This window comes from Bos taurus, chromosome 12, assembly GCF_002263795.3.
Source record: "Bos taurus isolate L1 Dominette 01449 registration number 42190680 breed Hereford chromosome 12, ARS-UCD2.0, whole genome shotgun sequence".
Classification (NCBI taxonomy): domain Eukaryota; kingdom Metazoa; phylum Chordata; class Mammalia; order Artiodactyla; family Bovidae; genus Bos; species Bos taurus.
The window spans coordinates 19,479,693-19,499,960 of NC_037339.1; the positions used below are offsets into that span (position 1 = coordinate 19,479,693).

Genomic DNA, 20,268 nt, shown 5'->3' on the forward strand with positions numbered 1-20,268 from the left:
GCAACTGAACAGCAGTGATAGACATCTAACACTCTTACTGAACTCAAGTGAAAAATTTGGAACACTATAGTCTCAGTAAACATTCACTTGGAAAAACAAGAATTACCGTAGATTCAAAGACAAGTGATATTTTACATGAAGAGTCTGAATGAGTTGATTCAAGTTAAAGACTACAGAAAGAAACCCATGGTATTTGTCTATGAGAAGTTTATATGGGTAACCACACAAAAATCGAGATGTATATAGATATATATAGATGTATATAGAAATACTAAGTAGTTGAAAGTTATGCAAAATTATGCATTTAAAATAGCCAAGCCAAACTAGGATATACCATAATATGCTAATGAAAGTGTAATGCTACAAGAATGCTTAGTAATTAAATAAATATTAAAGGAATACAAGTTCAGAATGAATGTTACATGACTACAGTCAATATTAAATCTTGACTTACCTCCATAATTTAGAAGTCATGAAAAGATAGTAGAAGTCATCAGACCTGGCATGTAAGTCAGATGTAACTAGGATGGAAACATAGAAACAAATGTTCCCAGTTCTGGATAACTTGACTTGAAGACATAGGTTCATTGAATTTGGATTAATCAAATGGTTCAAAGATTTAGGTAAAAGGGTCTAAAAGATTCTAGTATATTCAGAAGACATATTACTGAGTTTTTAAAAGGCTATTTTGGAAGCACATGTTAATACTTTAGGTTTCCTTACATATCATTAAAGTAGAATATATTAGAAATTTAAAATGTAGAGTAATATATTTCTGTCTCATGATGGGCATGTAATTACTTGGGAAACCAATCAAGACACTTTGACTTTCTAAATAGGAATCCTATAAAGCAAGGTCTAACTTCTAGAAAACCAGATTACTACTTTCAGTTAATTAAAAAAATTTTTTTGCTTGGTCACTTTTTAAATTTCTGGGTACAATTTAAGCAGTATTGAATCTCTATTTGATTATTTTGGCTAACGCTTTTCTTCAGAAGCAAACCCAATTTAGGGTGAAAGGAGAAAATGTTTTCGACCTCTTAGCTTAATCTCCTCTTAACTGTTTTTCTCCATCAAAAACAAGTATTTAAATAAGGAATCTCAATTATCTAAACCTATTTTGACCATCTTCTGGAATTTCTTGTTATATCTCTTTTGAAATGCCACAGTTGCTGTCTTGGAAAACTCGTCTTCCTGGTTTTCAAATTTCTGTTTATTATTACAATTCTTCAGCCAGAATGCCAGGCCTTTGTGCTGCACTGTTTCTTGAAATTGGAGACCAGCACATTTCCCACAATTTAATTACATGCTTTTCCATTTGAGAAATTAAAGTTATGTCAATTTTACAGTTTTAACTGACTGAATTGTTTACACTTTAAGCTCTCAATTTCATTCCTTCAGTGTAACAGTGGGAAAGATTTTGTTTAGTAAATAGAAGCAAAGGGAAGGTTCAAGAATATGAACACATTTTAGTTATTGACTTTCATAACTGATACAAGTGTAGGAATTTTCCTAAAGGCAGAAGCTTGAGATATGACACTCGAAGAAAAAAAAGGTTTTAATTTCATTTTGGAAATGTTTATTTAAGACTACATACCCAAATATTTTTTTTACATAAATGTAGGTGTTTATGTATTTCTTTTTAAAAGAAAGGGATATATTGTCTTTAATAAAGATCTTTAGTTAGCTTGTCTACCCGTATCAGCTTTGAATGGGTAACTGACACTGCCTCTCCAGCCAGACTTTTACACAGAATTCTAGTTCTGTATATTCAGTGACTTTTAATCAAAGCAATTCCAAAAGAATGCCTGGATATCATTTTAAATTCAATATTACAAAAATGGGACTCAACGTCTTTCCTTCTCAAATTAATTTTTCTTAACTCTCTTCTTTCAGTGATACTATCGTTGTCTTCCAGGACAGAAAACGTTACTTTTGACACCCACTTTTATTCAACTCATTACGATGTTGTGCAATTTTTTTCTTTTGAAATATCTTAAATTTATTCTCTTATCTCCATTTTCATTGTCAGTATTCTGTTCAGGTTTTCTTCACTCCTAGATCACCACAGTAGTCACATGCCCAGTTTTGTTGCCAACAGACTTTCTTAGAATCCTTCTGTATACAGTAGAGCTGGATTTAATTTCTAAAAATTCCATTATTTTATGTTTTTATTATTTTGGTTTCAAGAGGCCATAACATCTCCCTATTCCTTGCTCTATCAAGACTAAAGTCCCCTAATTTGCCTAATATCTAGGCCAAGGCCCAATGACTTAGTTCTAACCTAGTTATCTAAATTCATGTGACCTTTGCCTTGGGTGTTAAGGCAAAGGTCCCAAGTTACTTTTGGGGGAATACTGCATTCTATTTTGGCTTAGGATCTTACCCACAAACCAGAAAAGTCCAGTACTTGACAACTCAAAGCATCTTAATTTACAAGCGTACAGGCCACAAATTACAAAATGAAGACATTTTTTACTGAGTCAGCAGAGACATCTGTCTAATGCCCCTGCAATTCCCTAGTTACTTACAGTTTTGAACTGAGGAGATCATCACATGTGGCCTTTATTGCCTTTTACTAGAACGAGCTGTTGTCTGGCACTTTGCTCTGTATGGACAATGTCTGTTTTCTGCTTCTGGTCTCAGTCCTTTCTCCACATGGTCTAGGTACACAAGATACGATTTTTTTTTTTTTTTTTGATGGGGGCAGTGGTGATGTCAAAATAAGTGCCTAGAAAACAGGTCATAATGCAAATCAGTATAAAGGGGAAACTGCTTCACCATGGGAATCATTATTTAATTGCTGGTTGAATTCCTGACTGCTGGCTAAATATGTCTGGTAAATATGTCAACCTCCCTCAAAGCCAAATCAAACCCAAAAGCAACATTAGACTTTTCAAAAAAAATGTAATTTATATATAGGTTTTGGAAATCAGACAAAAATGTCCTATAGGTTTTATATAAAAGCTCTAAGGGTACATAAAAATAAATCCTTATCACATTATAACTTAAATGTCCTAGCAGAAAACAAACAAGTTCCATATTTGATCCACAATTTTTTATTTTATTTCTGAAAGCTTTTTTCAAGTGACTTGGATAGTCTTTTATAAAATTGTCCAAGAAAGTTTATAAGAAAACCCATTTCAGTCAATAAAGTAGCTCTAGTAAGCAGAGGGATTCAGAAGCATACCATTAACTCTAATCACTTTAAAGCATTGTAGCAGATGTTCAATAGTTATTTTTGTGATTATAGTAATGCTGGCTCTCGGAATTTTTTTTTCTGAGAAGTATCTTTTAACGTAAGGACTTTTCATTCTACTTGCATCTCCCGTCTCCTCAGGGTGTGCACGTGTGCTTAGTGGCTCAGTTTTGTGTCCTACTCTTTTAAGGCCCCACGGACTGTAGTTCGCCAGGCTTCTCTGTCCATGGGATTTCCCAGGCAAGAATACTGGAGTGGGTTGCCATTTCCGTCTCCAGGGGGTCTTCCTGACCCAGGGATCAAACTCGCATCTCATGCATTACAGGAGGATTCTTTACTGCTGAGCCACTGGGAGAGCCTCATCTCCTCAGTGAAGTGAAAGCCGCTCAGTCGTGTCTGACTCTTTGCAACCCCATGGACTAGTCCCTGGAATTCTCCAGGCCAGAATACTGGAGTGGGTAGCTGTTCCCTTCTTCAGGGGATCTTCCCAACCCAGGGATGGAACCCAGGTCTCCTGCATTGCAGGAGGATTCTTTACCAGCTGAGCCACCAGGGAAGTCCATCTCCTCAGAGACAACAAATAAAAGCCAATAGGATACGGTTAAATTATACTTTCTTGGAAAGTTTTAGATGATCAGCTAGATCACTAATAGCCTCAAAGTTTCATAGGCTTTCCAACTATTCATTCCCCTATGCATAGGTTTCTGGCTTTAAAATTTTAAAAGGAAATTTCTTCAAGGTAGTTAATTAATGCTTGAATGTTAATAGGCAGCATAGAACAGAGGAGCTCTGATATGTGAAACAATTAAAGATGGAGAACTTCTAAATTACCAGGTAAGAGCCTGGGCATTTTTATATTTATGTAGCTGGTATTCAGCCTTTCCAGAACATACTGTCTCCAAATTACTACTGATTTTCAGCAATCAATTGGCATTTATCAAGCATCTTGCAGAGTATATAATGAAAAATAAAATAGATGGACCGTCCCATGATCAGATTTCATTAGAATCACTTCTTAGGCATTTTAACTGGGTTAGGATGTTACCTGGGAGAGGTGCCAAATAAACTAATCTGTGCTAATGTGTTTAAAAAAAAATAAAACCCTCTACCCATAAAGAAGGATGTATTAATTGTTCTAGGGCAGGTATAGGAGCAAAAAAGAGAGAAACAATATTTCTGTATGAGGAGAAAAGTGAACTGGGAAAATTTCATGCAGGGGCTAGATACCCTAAAAATATTTAGATAGCGAAAGATGAGGGAAAGCACATCCTAAGAGTAAATAATTTGAGCTAAGGGTGGATGAAAATTAGAGGTTTGGAAAAGGAGTAATGTTTTTATTTGGCTTAACAACAGTACTACAGTATTAACTCATAATCATTTCTGTAGTGGTAAGGTCAATCTCAACTGGGCAAAAAGTATCCCTGACAGTAGGCTTTTGGCCATGCAACCTCTTCCTCTCAAGATTTCTCATTTGATTTGCTGAGTTAAAGGCCTAGACTGCCCAATGTTTAGGGTAATCCGATCTAACTTAAGCCTAGGCTTCCTTCTAATATTTCTTACAACTCATGTTTTATTTTCCTTCAGATCACATTTTTATTTTTCAAGAGACTGCAGGCAATCTGAATACTCTCTTTTTCTTCAATTAGAAATTAGGGCACATTATGCAGAGGAAGGAAAACAATCTCAAACATGTACACTTATTTCCCTACCATCTCCCCAAGAACCAATCTGTTTTAAAACTGCAACTACTCTTCCTTACCTGATCATGACTTTCTTCATGTTTTCTGCACTAAGTCTCCAATTCTTTCATTTCATTGAGTTAATCCTATCTATTTTTCAATAGATAGGAGCTTATTTTCCACCTCCTCTAAGAAGTCTTTTCCGTTGTCTAGATCCACATTTTCTTTGAGGTTCTACTGCGCACTTCAAGTTCGTAAGACAGACTTTACACTCCACTCTTCTCTAGTTGTTTCCTGTAAGTCAGTACAATATTACCAGCTAGGCTAAAAGTTCTTTGCAGACAGTGACCATCTTTTTTAGACTATTGTGAAGTACTGGGCATAGAATAGGTCTTTAATAATAAAAGATCATCTCACTTGAAAAATGTAAACAGAAAACTTTTAAGGCATTTTAAGAATTATTTTAATAGCTTTTTGATGGGATGAAATTATATTCACTCTTATTTATAGACCTCACGGAGAAGGCAATGGCAGACCACTCCAGTACTCTTGCCTGCAAAATCCCATGGACGGAGGAGCCTGGTAGGCTGCAGTCCATGGGGTCGCTATGAGTTGAGCACCTGAGTGACTTCATTTTCACTTTTTACTTTCCTGCACTGGAGAAGGAAATGGCAACCCACGCCAGTGTTCTTGCCTGCAGAATCCCAAGGACAGGGGAGCCTGGTGGGCTGCTGTCTATGGGGTCGCAGAGTCGGACACGACTGAAGCGACTTAACAGCAGCAGCAGCATAGACCTCAAATTATCACGTCAGATTTTTACACTATTCAAAAATAGATTTGCATATGAATAAAACTGTCCTGCTCTACTTTGGTAAGGTATATAACATACATACACATATTATGTACATAACCATGATCAAAACCAGTCGCCATTCTTGGGATTTCCCTGGTGGTCCAGTGCTTTTGACTCTGCGCTTCCACTGCAAGGCGGCACGGGTTCGATCCATGGGTTCCCTGATTGGGGAAATAAGATCCTTCATGCCACACAGCCCAGAACAAAACAAAACATAGCAGCCATTCTTGATAATCCAATTCCTTCTGATACAATTTCTTGCAATAGGAGATTTACAAGTATTAATACTTGGTTGTGGCCTTGCTTACAGCCAATAGATTAAATCGAAAGGTTTGAAATTTGAATCCTTTAGACTGTACACATTTCAAGTGTGTTGTCAAATTACAAATACAATGTAATTTTTAGTTTGAAATAAAGTGAAATTTTGCTTAAAGGAAACTGGAATTCTTCAAATTGAATCCACCTGAATTTGTCTCTTGAACTCTACTTCAAGAAAAAAGTCAACTTTAAGAAAAATTATAACCAAACACCCTTTGGACATTATGGCTTAAAACACATTAAATACTACTCTTGAAACTTCTATACCTATTATAATATTTTATATGACTTGATCCTTACATAAAATTTAACATTCAGCATATTGCTTAAGACAAAATATACTGAAATTTTATAATTTTTATTACTGCTTTACAAAATATTCAAACAAGGTTTAAGGTCATTGTAAACGCCAGTTGAATAAATATCCAGTACTTTCATATTGTCCCATTAATTCAATTAAATGCTATATCTGATAAACATTAAAATTTTTTCTTATTTTTTAAAAATAAGAATGAGTGTGTGCCTCTCCTTCTCCAAGTTTCCATGGAGCTGTTTTTCTTTCTGTTGGCTATGTTTCATATAGTCAAGGATACAATCTGACAAAAGTGTGGGGGAAAAAATCTAAAATTTTTTCTAGAATGGAAAAGGTAAATATATAATATCCAAAATTCTAAGGTGATAACTGAGGTTTCTACCTAAGTCTGCAAGATTAATGAGTAACATGTCAGTGTACAGAATTATTTATAAAATAAATACATTGTAGACTGACTCTGTCCTAGGATTATAAAAATTTAGGACAAGACAGACCTTTTACTTAAAATTTACAGTGAGACTTGAAGAGAGCAATTTACTTAAGGTCACACAACTTTAAGCCAAGCCAATTTTTAAGTATTTGAATATGACCACATTTAACTTCTCTAGGATAGGACAGTTTAAGCTTCTGTTTACATTGTCATTCCCCTGGCAAAATAACCAAGCGATACTAAACACTTCTTTAGGACAACATTCACAAATAGGAACTTTATTATACTAAATTATAACTTTTTGTTCTGCTTCATTTCATGATCTTCAAATCAGTGGGAAAACTTATGTTTCTCCTACATGCTTAATTATCATCTAAATCAAATTCATTTTGATGATACTGAAGAGACTAGTATCAGAGGCAAATGCCTCTGAACAAAATAACTTGAATGAATAAATAGCGCTACATACATTACTGAATGAGATTCAAGTGATAGAAGTTTCATTGTTTGAGACTTAAAAATGAGGACAAAATGAGAGAAAATAACTTACAGATTCTCATGTCTAGAATCATCAAATTAATCTAATGGACATTTTCACCCCTAACTTATTTCTTGATTTTCTACATTATTCTTAATTCTTTTTTTTTTTATTCTTAATTCTTATAGGAATCCTAATCCTGAATTATTTCTTTTTAGAAAGACTTAGATTATTGCAATTTCTTTTCCTTAGGAGCCAGTAACAGAACCAAACACATAGTCTAAAAAGATTTACTCTAGAAAAATTTTGTTTCTAGAAGTTTCATATTTTCAACTATGAGAAATTAAATACAAAACTACTGAATATTAAAAGTAAACATTTCGAAAACAGAGGTTGTAAAGTTGTAAGACTGTTGATAACAGAATTCTAAAAATTCTGACTTACCACCATGTTAAACAAATCAGATTGATTCAATATTAATTTAAATGTTTATGGGAAATCTACTCCATGTCAGGTATGTTTTCAGTTTAATTTTAAAGTTCTTATATGCATAAGGAAATTGTTACTTGAAATTCATCAGATATCACAAATAATAAAATTACACATTTCTACACATGAACAAATGAAAACTACAAAAATTTAAAATAGCAGTTTCATATAAAAAGGTTATCATACTAAGACAGGAAATGAAACAAGATGAAAAGCAAACTTTGCCAAAATAAGGAATTTTCATACTAGATTGAAGACAAGGTTATATGCTGATTTCATCATTTCCATGCTTCCTTTCGCAGGTCTCTGGATAAATCCCATTGAGCAGTTATCTATTTAAAGGTAACTGACGGTTGCCATGTGTTGTATTTAGAATCTTGATGTCAAAATCCTAAACTAATGCAACAGTATCTTAGGCTTTTTCCTTATTTAAAAATGAGGGTATTATTGGCAGTGAGCAATTAATTTTAGAAAAATCTTAAAAATAAATCTCAGAGTGCAGACCTATCAGGAATATTATCGATGAACAGGTCTGTTAATTATAAAACACCCAAATATTTGGTAGGTCATGCCTAGTTTGGAAGGCATTTTAACCATGAAGAGTGAGAGACCATTATGCAAAATCAATCTGAGAGCAAGCAGAGTATTATAAGGCTAGAACTTCAGTTAATTTGGGAATATATTTGGGTCCTCCAAATGAAAGTAGAGTCCAGAAGTCAGATGATTTCCCAATTCAGGGTCAAGCAGCTGAATGCCATGAATTTAGGCAGGCAGCATTTAGAGGCTGAGTACTGTGTGTTCAGGAAGCTGGTTAAAGTTAGAGTCTGGGAGATCAGCAAGAAAAGAACACGAAGACAGTGCTAGGAAAAAAGGTCACACCCTATGACCTCAGTGGCAAAGATGAAAGTGAAAACTGTTTCTTGATGAGAAACAGAGACAGTCATAAATAGTTGTTATGGTTGAATTCTTACATACAAGCTAATATAACTTCATTGGTGTAAGCAAGGTTGATTTGGATTTGGCTGTCTTAAGCAATGGAGCGTAGGGTCAGTCAGGTGAATGATAAAGTGGGGAAAATAGCCATCAAATAATTTTAATACTTTTAAAATTACTTAATATTTTATAAAACCCCAAATCTTGAGATGGAAACAGAGCTAACTGGAATTCCTGACCTCCATAATGCTTTAACACTTCAGGAAGAATATCTCAGAAGCCACTTCAACCTACCACACAGTTTTCCTAAGACTTACATCAGGTATACTGTCAAAGTTTATTACCTAGAAGACAAAACACACTCTGTGAAATTCTTTATGCCTTAACTAATGCATCATCTCAGTAAGAGATAAAGAGCCTTCACAGACTTACTTTATGTATAAAATATAAAACTTATTAGCTGGGAAGAACTATTTCATGTTTCTCATTTCTCTTTCTCTGTGATCCTTCAATGAAACTGTGATACTGGTGATCTGGAAATACATTTGATCTAATTGATCTTAGGAAAATTCTACTGAAAGGATCTAACTTCTGGCTATCTAACAAGCCAGTTGTTTTGAGTAGTCATCCTAATATTGGTATCAATGCATTATTGCTATCAATGCATTCAACAATTATGAAGGGAATTAACATGATATTGAGTGCTCCATGAGATTATGGGCTCACTAAATGGGCTAAGATAGTCTGGGCTCAAGCCTATTAGGCTTATAGGCTAATCAGAGAAATAAGGGAAATAATCACAATATGATGTAACATAAGCAATAATGAAATGGCTATAGGGATGACAATAGAAAAGGGAGTTGTTAATTTTGTGTGTGTGTATGTGAAGAGGGTGGAAGGAGGTCGCCCTTCAGAGACAATACCCCAGAGTATTTCCGAAGGCTCAGTGAGAACCTGTGATACTGCCTAGAATTGCTCTATAGGACAGAATGAAGTTAATGATGATAAAGCCGGCCAGAAGCCCTTTAAATTGACATGAAATACAAAGAAAATGGTATGTTTCACAGCTTAGGGTAATCTGCAAAATAAGTTTACAATTTAAATGTATAATTTTTCTGCAGCCTTCTAGTTACAAAAGTTCTATTTTCTCTTAGATTTTGATTAGCTTCTCAAGAGACACATGAAGTGAGATAACAATGCTGTTTGATGCTAGGATGCCTTAATAGCAGTACAACCAAATATGACCTATAGATTTGCAGACTTGCTGTGGACAGTTAGGTGGGGCAGTTTTCTCAGAGCTGGACACTGCTATTAAGGGCTGACACACAAAAACCCAGGTCCAGGGTTACCAGAACACCACTCTCAGAGAATGTGTCCTTGCAGTGTGATAGTAGCAGTATCATGGAGTACTTTAGAAGTTAATTTGTGCTTAGTATAGTACTTCCACATACAAATCTATCTTAACATTCTTCAGAAAGTGTAACTGTCATTTTGAGCCTTTTAGGGCTTAACTTCCACTTTGTCTCCTCTATCTCTTGTTAACTATAGGACAGAGGTTGTAGTTCATTAAGTATGAGCTCTGCAATCAAACAGAACTTCAATTCTGACTCCCCCTTTAACTAGTTCTGTGACAGTAGGCAATCTACTTGGAGAAGGCAGTGGGACCCCACTCCAGTACTCTTGCCTGGCAAATCCCATGGACAGAGCCTGGTAGGCTGCAGTCCATGGGGTTGCTAGGAGTTGTACACAACTGAGCAACTTCACTTTCCCTTTTCACTTTCATGCATTGGAGAAGGAAATGGCAACCCACTCGTGTTCTTGCCTGGAGAATCCCAGGGACGGTGGGGCCTGGTGGGCTGCCGTCTATGGGGTTGCACAAAGTCGGACATGACTAAAGCGACTTAGCAGCAGCAGGCAATCTATTTCCCTGTGACTCAGCTTCCTTACAGCATGGGAGAAACAATATATCTCCTCCATTAGGTGGTGTATGAGAATTGAAAGGATTTTTAAATGTAAAAGTTTCTGGCAAAGGATAAAAACAATGTGTCAGTAATTTCTGTCACTATTAGCACCTAAAGCTTGAGTGGTTTCCATATGCAGTTAAAAAGAAATCATATCTACAACCCAAGGGGATAGATATTTCAATGTTTTGATTTGATTTGGATTACTTTTACTAAAATAACCACTCAAGATAAAAATTTACTGGCCTATTTCCCAGAGGGACAAATAAGCATTAACAAGTGTGCACGGGCTGATGTTACTTATTGTATTAACTCTCTATGAAGAATCTCTCTATAAATTTGGAAGAGAACCATAGTAGTCTGAAAGCTAATTGAATTGTAAAAACTAAGAAGCCAGCATTAAAAGATGTTGTAAAAATCATCTCAGCCAATTCATAGCACTATTTACTCAAGCCTCAACTATGATGTGGGCTCAAAAGACTAGCAACTATACTACAGAATTGTTTCCTGTATGTTTGATGACAGATGACAACTGAATCCAGTGCCGATTTCAGAGTGAGACTGATCTTCCTAGGAACACTCCACTTAATAACTGAGCACCTATGTGTCTGGTAAGGTTGTAAAATCTCCAGTTTAAGCTACATATAAAGAATTCCAAAAGCAGTGATTCTAAGCCCAAGTTATGGCTCTGCAGTCTTATGAAAAATCCAAGCACCCTAGAAAATAAACATCAAAGAATGTTCCATTGACACTATGAGTTAACTGCCCTCTCAAAACTGTGATTTAAGAATTTCTCTAGAATTGGCCCCTTCTTGTTTATCCAACGTCTTCAACTTTATTCTCCTTTGAAGTTTTAAGAGGAAAATGAAAACTTAATGATCCAGTTCTATATTGGATTTATTCAACAGCCTTGATAAAGTATTTCTTGAAAACAAATGCCAACTTGTTTTTAGTATTTAAAATTTATATTCCAACTTTAGTAGCTCATTGTTAACATTTTCATAGTTTTAAGACAAGTGAGACACATTTCTCTAAACCTTGATCTTCAACTTTTCTTATATACTCAGTTAAGATAACGGTTTTCAGTAAAAACTGTCCTAAAAAGAATCCAGAAATTTCCCTAGGGTCCTTTAGTCAAAGATAGTCAGCACATGTGCTCTTAAAGGCACGTTTGTTCAAGCTGATGTACTGGTTTTCTTCATCTCAAATGTTATGTTGAAATCCTACTCCTCCCTCCAATTTCATCCCTCTTGGGGTCTCTGGTAAAGCAGTCCATTTCCATAATGTACACTTCAATAGTTGGTAGAAAATCCTTACTTAGGAGCTTACATTTGCACCCCCTTGAAACTCCATCTCCTCAGTTTTGCCCTTCTGTATTTTGCAATACAGAATAAAAAGGTCTCAATATTGTTCTTCTTCAAGCAAGCTTCTCAATACCTTCAAAAACCCCTTAGGACATTTGCTACCTCTGCATGAGGCCTACGCAAGCCACACGCACCAAGACTTTAAATCAACAGTGGTTTGGGGGAACAAATGTTTATTAGCATATAGCAATAAATTATAAGCCTAAATAAATGAATTTTCATGCTAGTTTTGAAACTTGTTGGACTTTTACCTAAATTCCAAATCATACTAATTTGGTTACCCCCCAAAACGTCTGCAATTCCCTTTATTACTGTCTTAAGAATTTAATATCTTGAGAAATAGAGAAGTAAACTCATCACGAATGTTTTCTGAAGAGTATAACTACGTGGAAATTTAGTCAACTTTTTAAAAATCCAAATTCCTTGAGTTTTATAACTAAATACACCTAAAGAGTTGTATTTTAAAAACTGGCCTGAGGGCTTATGATGAACTTGAGCATTTTTGGGTGCTTTCCCTTTTTTCAAGGATACAATGCCAACTAAAGCGGTGACAAAACTAGCACAACAGAGGGTCTAACTTGACACCTGTAGCAGGTGAGTTCTGGAGACAAACACCCCTCCTCTCAGTCAGATTTTAAACTTCCAAGTTTAATTGATTAGCTAAATTGTCATATTCTAAATCTAAACTACTTTTAAGAGTTTTAAATTATAAAATACTGAAATGTGAGAAAAACAGACTGAGACAATTTTTGCTCTCTAAACGGGTTGCTGTAACAGGTCATACATTATGAATTTATATCGTGTCATGTTTACATTCTGATAACCAGTCATGTTTCAATCCAAATTTCTTAAGTGTTTTTTGAATACTGAATGTGAATCCCATAATTTTAGAACACCAGCTCAGCTTTTTGGTAAATTTGATGTAATAATTGGGGTATAAACAGCACAGGATTTAATTACTATACTGGTCTTAGACTTTCTTCAGCAAATCTTGAACAGTACAATTTTCAGTAATTATTTCTCTCTCCCAATTAAAATCCTTCAATGACCTCCCCTGTCTCAGAAAGGCTCTCAAACAATGGAAAGGTACTGGGGATGACAGGCAGGTGTGGAAGAGGAAGCCAGATGGCAAACAAGATGCATTTTCTCCTCAAGTATCTTGAGGAAGTTCAAAAACTTAAGCATTTTTACAGTAAAATATTATGGAAGAGATGATAAGATTGGTGGTTTTTACCTATATAGTTGACTCTTGATCAACAAGGGGGTTAGGGAAGCTGACCCACCTTGTAGCTGAAAATCCATGTACGTGCTCGTGTGCTAAGCCACTCGTCGTGTCTGACTCTTTGCAACCCCATGGACTGTAGCCCACCAAGCTCCCCTCTCAGTCCGTGGGATTTTCCAAGCAAGAATACTGGAGTGTTGTTGCCATGCCCCTCTCCAGGAGACCTTCCTGACTCAGGGATCAAACCCACGTCTCTCACGCCTCCGGCACCGGCAGGCAGGTTCTCCACCACTAGTGCCACTTGCGTAACTCTAGTTGGCCTCTACACCTATGTTCTGCATCCTCAGATAAGAACAACTGTAGATCGTGCAATACTGTAGCATGTATTTATTGAGAAAAATAAAGACTCCCACAGTTCAAACCCACATTGTTTGGGGGTCAACTGTATTTTAGATAAACGTCAAGAAAAACTTTCTGAGCCAGCAGCATTATCTCGTCTCTCTTCTAGAGCGTGATGTTCTTTCCAGCTCCTGGCATAGTTACAAATTAGGAAATAAATTTGCTAATCCAACTATACATTTAGAAGGAAATAACATACTGTTAATAATAGTAATTCTCACTGGATGATAAAAATATAATTTTTAAACAGAATTTTTTGCCTTTTTTGAGGTTTCTATGCCTATACATTAGTTCTATGGTGGGAAAAAGCTAAAAACTTTTTAAAAGACAAAATCCTTTTAAGATCAGAGTCAGTTTCGCTGTGCTATTAAATCTCTATAAACCAGATTTGTTTTTCTTTAGTTTATTAATATAGTTCCAAAATTAAAAGCCACTCCTTTTCTTATACTTACCTTTTCAGGTTTTGGGGGCTTGAAGACGGGAGAAATGACAGCAAAGCTTTTCAAGAAACAGAGTAGACTGCTCCCCCGAGGCAGATTTTAAACTTATTTGATATTTGAAATTACCTGTTTAGTTCTTCCCCAAATAGTTAATTCTTCATTATCACTTCTTAAGTTCCTGAACCCATAAGAACTTAGGTTTTCCATTTATGGACTTCCAAAGCAGGTGATTAAGTGGTAAGGCTGCTTCAAGTATTTTGATTTTTCAAGAATCTTTTCCCAATACCACCCCCCAAATCATACATGTTTATTTATAATATAAAAAAACAAGATTTACCTCACACCATAATACACCAGTAGTAACATTTTAGCATATGTATTCTTCTAATGATTCATACTATGTGGTAACGTTTTTCACATAACCAGGAAGTTTCTAGCTCATTAAATACTCATTACATTATTTTAAATAGCTGCACAGTATTCCACTCAGCATGTTAATCAGTTTATTACTGGACACTTTAAAAACTCTTCCAATCCTCTAATATTATAAACAATACTACAACAAACACATGGACTACTTCTTAAATGGCTCTATCAACAGCGCTTACCATATTAGCAAAGTGAAATAGAGAATCCATACTTTTAAGAATTCTTTTAGTGTGCTAAAATCCTAGAAATATGACTAGTCCACACTGTATGTAGTATATATATTTTCATATAACTGAGAAAAAAATCAGCTGTATCATTTGTCAGCATAAAATTAATATTTGAACTTTGGGTGTTCTGAAATTCTGGATGTCTTAGTCTACCTGCTTTTTAAGTTTAAATTTTTTTCACTTTGTTTCTTAAGTTTAAATATTTTTCTTCATATTGTCAGTACATTTATAAAAGGTATATATACATGAATAAATGAGGTGAAATTAATGATAGAAATGCTGTATTTCTTTGTTAAGTGAGAGAAAAAGGTTAAGAGCTACAGGGATAAATTTTTTGTAACATGGGAAGGAGGGATAATGCCAAACTATTAAACTCATGGAACATTCAGCATAGTGCATTTAAAAACTGTACAGGAATAAATTGGGGAAGAATTGGGGTGGTGAAACGGCATAAATAAGAGCACTGAAATTAGAGACAGAAAAACAGATGGAGCAGGACTAGTTTGCTTGAAAAAAAGGGAAAAACTTCAAGAAGGTTAGGGCAAGATTATGAGGTACAATAAGTCTGAATTTTATCCTATATGCAAAAGCAGTGCATTAGGAAGATTAAATTAGTGGGACATACCATAGGGGATGAACACTTTCAGGCAAGTAAGTCCTTAGCTAAAATGCTAACAGAATTGGAATAAGTGAGAAGAATGGGGGCAATTACTAGAATGGAGGAATCAATTTTGGTTCGTTTAAGTAAATTACAAATATGTCATTTACTCATTTAGCTAAGCTTTGACTAGGCTAAACTGAGCAAGTAAAAACAAAAAACACAGTTCATAAAAACCTGATCATCACACGTATACCTATTAACCAACCATTTAAACATTTTACATTCTAAATGGTCTCAGATGGAGGTTCTGAGTCAGATCTAAAGAAAATACTCTTATCTACGAAGGTCAAATAGGCTGAGGCTCACATAACCCTCAAGGTAGTTTTAAAGAAGGAAGGAAAATTAAATCTGTATGTTAAGCTAAGAGCTTAAATAGCCGTAAAATTTGGCTCCTAGAAACTTTAATTTATGAGCTATTATTCTCTCTTGTATAGTTGATCATAGCCATCCAAACCTTCTTGCCGCTCTTTTTAGTAAACACCAAAAACGTTTCGGCCTCAAGGTCTCTGTAGGTGTTATTTCATCTGCTTGAAAGGCTCTTCTCCCAGAAACCTAGAGGTTTGCTCCTTTAGTTTTTAGGTCTTCATTCAAATGTTATCTTTGTGAGGAATTTTCTGACCACACTATTGAAAAACACATCTGCCTTCCTGCCTTCCAAACCTGTTTAACCCATTCCTCCCACTCCCCTTGCTTTATTTTTCTTCATAGAACTTACCACCACCTGACATACCACATATTAGCACCTATCAGTTTTTTATGTATTCTATCACTCATGCCTCACTCCCCAAATTGTAAGCTCTATAAGGGCTGGAATTTATCTGCTTTGTTCAGTGCTGATCCTCAGTGCCTGTAATAAAATTTGTAGTCCTCTCTATATAAATGCTTCAAATCTATTTAATGCTCTTTGTTAAACATAAGACAGAAGACATTTATGGAAATACAATATAAAAATCTGCACAGACTATGTGAAAATGTACAAATTATCTTAAGAAACGATGTACCTACTCTTTCTCTACTTCTAACTATAGGGCAACGCTTTGTTGTTTCACGCTAAAATGGCATTTAAGTGATCACATGAAAACTTAAAAAACAAAAACAAAACCAAAAAATTATCCTATAGTTTACTAGCATATGTATTAAAGTCCAAAGGGAAAAAAAAAGTTTTAGTGGTGCTGTAAGAATTACTATCTCTGAAAATATTACTTTCATAAATATAAGCATTTCTAAAGATTATAAAATAATGAGATGTGGAAATAAGAAAACTTTGGAGTGATTTTAAAATTTCTACTACTTCCTAAAGATTAATTAATGCTAAGCGGTTAAATTATAAAATGATATACAGAATAACTTTAGTAACAAGTTAATTAAATTGAAGAACATTTAGTGTCTCAAAATCTAACCCTATAGCATAAACAAGGTTCTCTAGGCAGTTTACATTTTTGCAAAACATGAACGTAATCATAAGAATATAATAATATAATTCTTATTAATAAGTAATATATTCTTATAATAAGAATATAGTATCAGATTATTGAAGTTAAACAGAATTAAGGGGAACCTATACTCATCAATATGCTAATATAAATGTATTATTCAAGTATTTTTATATGAATCCCATGTATTAATAATCAAGAAACAGACCCATATAGAAGTTATAAATGTTGAATTTAGTTTCAGTATAATACAAACAAAAACTCATCAACTAATTTATCACACTGCACAGTAATTTTAACATAGCAAGTTTAAACTTATTTATTTTGCCAACATTTTTTTCACTGCAAATAGCCTAAAAAAAAAAAAAGATATCAGAAATCTCTGGGATACATTTTATAAATAAACCAGGTAAGAACATAAATTCTTAAATTCTACTGGAGAAATTAATTCTCCATTAAAGGAGCTCAAACAAAAATAAGAAATCCCTGATAAGAGGTAAGAAAATAAAAATGTTTAGCTGGAAATGTACTGATGATGGTCTTCCAGACATGCAAGTGTTTGGGTTGGCCAAAAAAGTTCCTTTGGTTTCAAAGTAAAACGACTCATCTTTCATTTCTCCAAGAACTTTACTGAACAATGTATTCCTCATTTTGTTCCACTACCTTCTGCCATTTTTCAGGCAACTTCATAATTTCCTCTTCCCCAGTTTTTTTTATCTTTTTCAGCAAAGATCTGTTCCAGCTGTCTTTCATAGCCTTTCAGGGAACTGAAATTTTATTAAGAGAATTTTGTAAAAACTTTAAATGGAAAACAAAAAGGTGCAATGTCTGGTGAACACAGCAGATAAATCAAAACCTTCCAGCCAAACTGCAACAGTTTTTGCCTGGTCATCAAAGAAACATGCAGTCTTGCAGTATCCTCATGAAAAATTATGCATTTTCTGTTGACTAATTCTGGACATTTTTCGTTGAGTGCTGCTTTCGGTTGGTTTAACTAGCAACAGTATCTTGAATTAACTGTTTGGTTTTCTGGAAGGAGCTCATAATAGAGGACTCCCATCCAATCCCACCATATACACATCACCTCTGGATGAAGACTGGCCTTTGGTGTGGTTGGTGATGGTTCATTTCACTTGTCCCACGATCTCTTACATTCCACATTATTGTATGGTATTCACTTTTTAATCACTCATCACAATTTGTTTTAAAAACAGTTTTCGTTATGTTTCAGTAGAGAATCGCACATGTCGAAATACAGTCAAGCAGATTTTTCTCTCAACTTATGTGGAACTCAAACATCAAAATGATTAGCATAACCAAGCTGGTGCTAATGATTTTCAACGCTTGATTTGGATATTTTCAGGATGTTGGCTATCTCCTGCGTGGTATAACACTGATTGTTCCCAATTTGATCACTATCAACTTTAACTGGTCTACCTGAACATGGAGCATCATCCAGTGAGAAAATCTACAGCATGACACTTCACAAACTTTTAACACATTCAATCAGCCTCAGCACTTTCTCCACACACTGCACAAATCTTTGTGTTTCAGTTGCATTTTTACCTTTTTTGAAATAAGCACAATATGCTGAAAATGTTTTCTTCCATCTTCAATATTAAAATAGCTACACAAAAATTTGCCAATTTTGATTAAGTTTCTTTTCAAATGCACTCTGATATGACAATTGTATACAATACAATCTAGGGAAGTTGTTTCAAATGAAGTTTAAAGACAACTAAGTGCTACTAGAGGCAGCGTATGGAAAAAACCGAACGAACTTTCTGGCCAACCCAATAATTGGTCTAAATATTACTTACTACAGCCAAATCTAATCTCAAAAGATTAGGATATTAATTTTTCTCCTTTTTGCTAATACTCAATGAAAAACAACACTTAGCATAAAACTTTTTCCATGAATAAGGGCTAGTAATATCCACCTGCAAAAGGAAAAAAAAAATGATTTAGAATGTCAACTTCTAAATACATAAAAACACTTAGAGGTCAAAGTTTATTAAAGTATAATCCTTTTAATCCAGTTATGACTAACCAAGGATACCACTAATGATACTTGGTGGTTTAAAAACACTTCTAATTCTAACAATTAAAAGGACACACAACTAATTGAAGAAAATCTTTACTGTTAAATATGATATTTAGTCTATGATCAAATTTTCAATTCTATGTTACATATATGTGATTTTAAGATACCTGAATTTGAACACAGTATGTGAAATAAATTGTTCACCTACTAAAATATCCCTCTGGCTATCTCCTGAATACTTGCCTGTAGTCCTCTGAGTTAGCGCCAAACTCAATCCATAATCCAAGTAACAGATTTAAGATGCTCAATACTGGAATTATTTGGCATCAACTTAAACTTGAATAAAAAAGATTAGAATTTTTTCCCAAAGAAGACAGAAAAAATGAAATCTTAATATACACCCATATATAACTATTTCTTCTCTGCAAAATAAATGGCCATATTAAGACTAACATGAAAGGGTATAACTTTCATTTTACCATTTGCTCTTCGTATTTCAAAATTACACAAAGATGGAAGTATATTAACCCTTATAAATAAGACTTTAAGTCCTGTTGAGTTACCTAAATGAGTGTTTCATTAGGTATCGACAGGCTATTTCCTGTTCTCTATTAAGAGACTGGAAAGGAGCTGCATACTGTTATAATAAATTTCAATGCAACAGTTTTTCTATACTTTCTTACTCTCCCAATATTTCAATTTTTTCTTTAATCCATTCTCAGGATTCAAGTTTTTATTTAGCCCCAAATGATCCTTTTTCACATCTTGAGCACCTAGATATAAAGGTTTACTTAGTAAAAGTAAAATGCATTTAGAAGGCAGATTAGACAAAATACAATTTTCTAAAATCTGACTTCAAATACATTAAGGAAAATAAAATCAAAATAGAAATCTAATTCCAGGGGTTACAGAACAACTCTGCAACTCATTCAATAAATATTTCTAAGTATCTACATATTAGTTCCTGAAATATTTTTAATGGAACCAAAAATTGTATATTTGTAACAGTCTTTCATGAAATGGCTGAGATGAAATAAAGGAAACAGGTTAAAAGCTTGGTGAATGATTTTTAAAAGCCCTAAGGCAGTATTACTTCATGTAAAAGCTGGCATTTGATTCTAGCCAATGTAGTGTATTACTTCTTTATTCTGGGGGAAATTTTTGCTGAGAAAAAGTGAGACTTTTCTTAAAAATGAGAACTCTTATAATAAGTAATTTTCTTTACCTTGAAATTACAATTTAAACAGAAGATGCTCAAACACAATTCCTTAAGTTACATCTGAAATACTTTAAGGGTTTCCAAAATAGACAATTAAAATTGAAATGATTTTCTAAGAACTGCTTGTATTTTATAGATTTTCTGCTGGGTTACAATTTAAAGGAGTGAGATATTTCT

The 20,268-nt window shown here is 34.4% G+C and overlaps 1 pseudogene across 1 annotated transcript in view; it reads right to left on the minus strand.

Moving 5' to 3' along the window:
* LOC100847818 (cysteine-rich protein 1-like) overlaps positions 1-20,268 on the minus strand; it is a 105,188-nt pseudogene that overhangs the window by 11,821 nt on the left and 73,099 nt on the right. Inside the window, exons 5-7 of the transcript XR_009496616.1 lie at positions 4,959-18,768; positions 2,532-2,731; positions 455-521 (exon numbers count right to left, since the gene is read on the minus strand). The product of XR_009496616.1 is annotated as a cysteine-rich protein 1-like (transcript). The remainder of the gene's footprint in view (positions 1-454; positions 522-2,531; positions 2,732-4,958; positions 18,769-20,268) is intronic.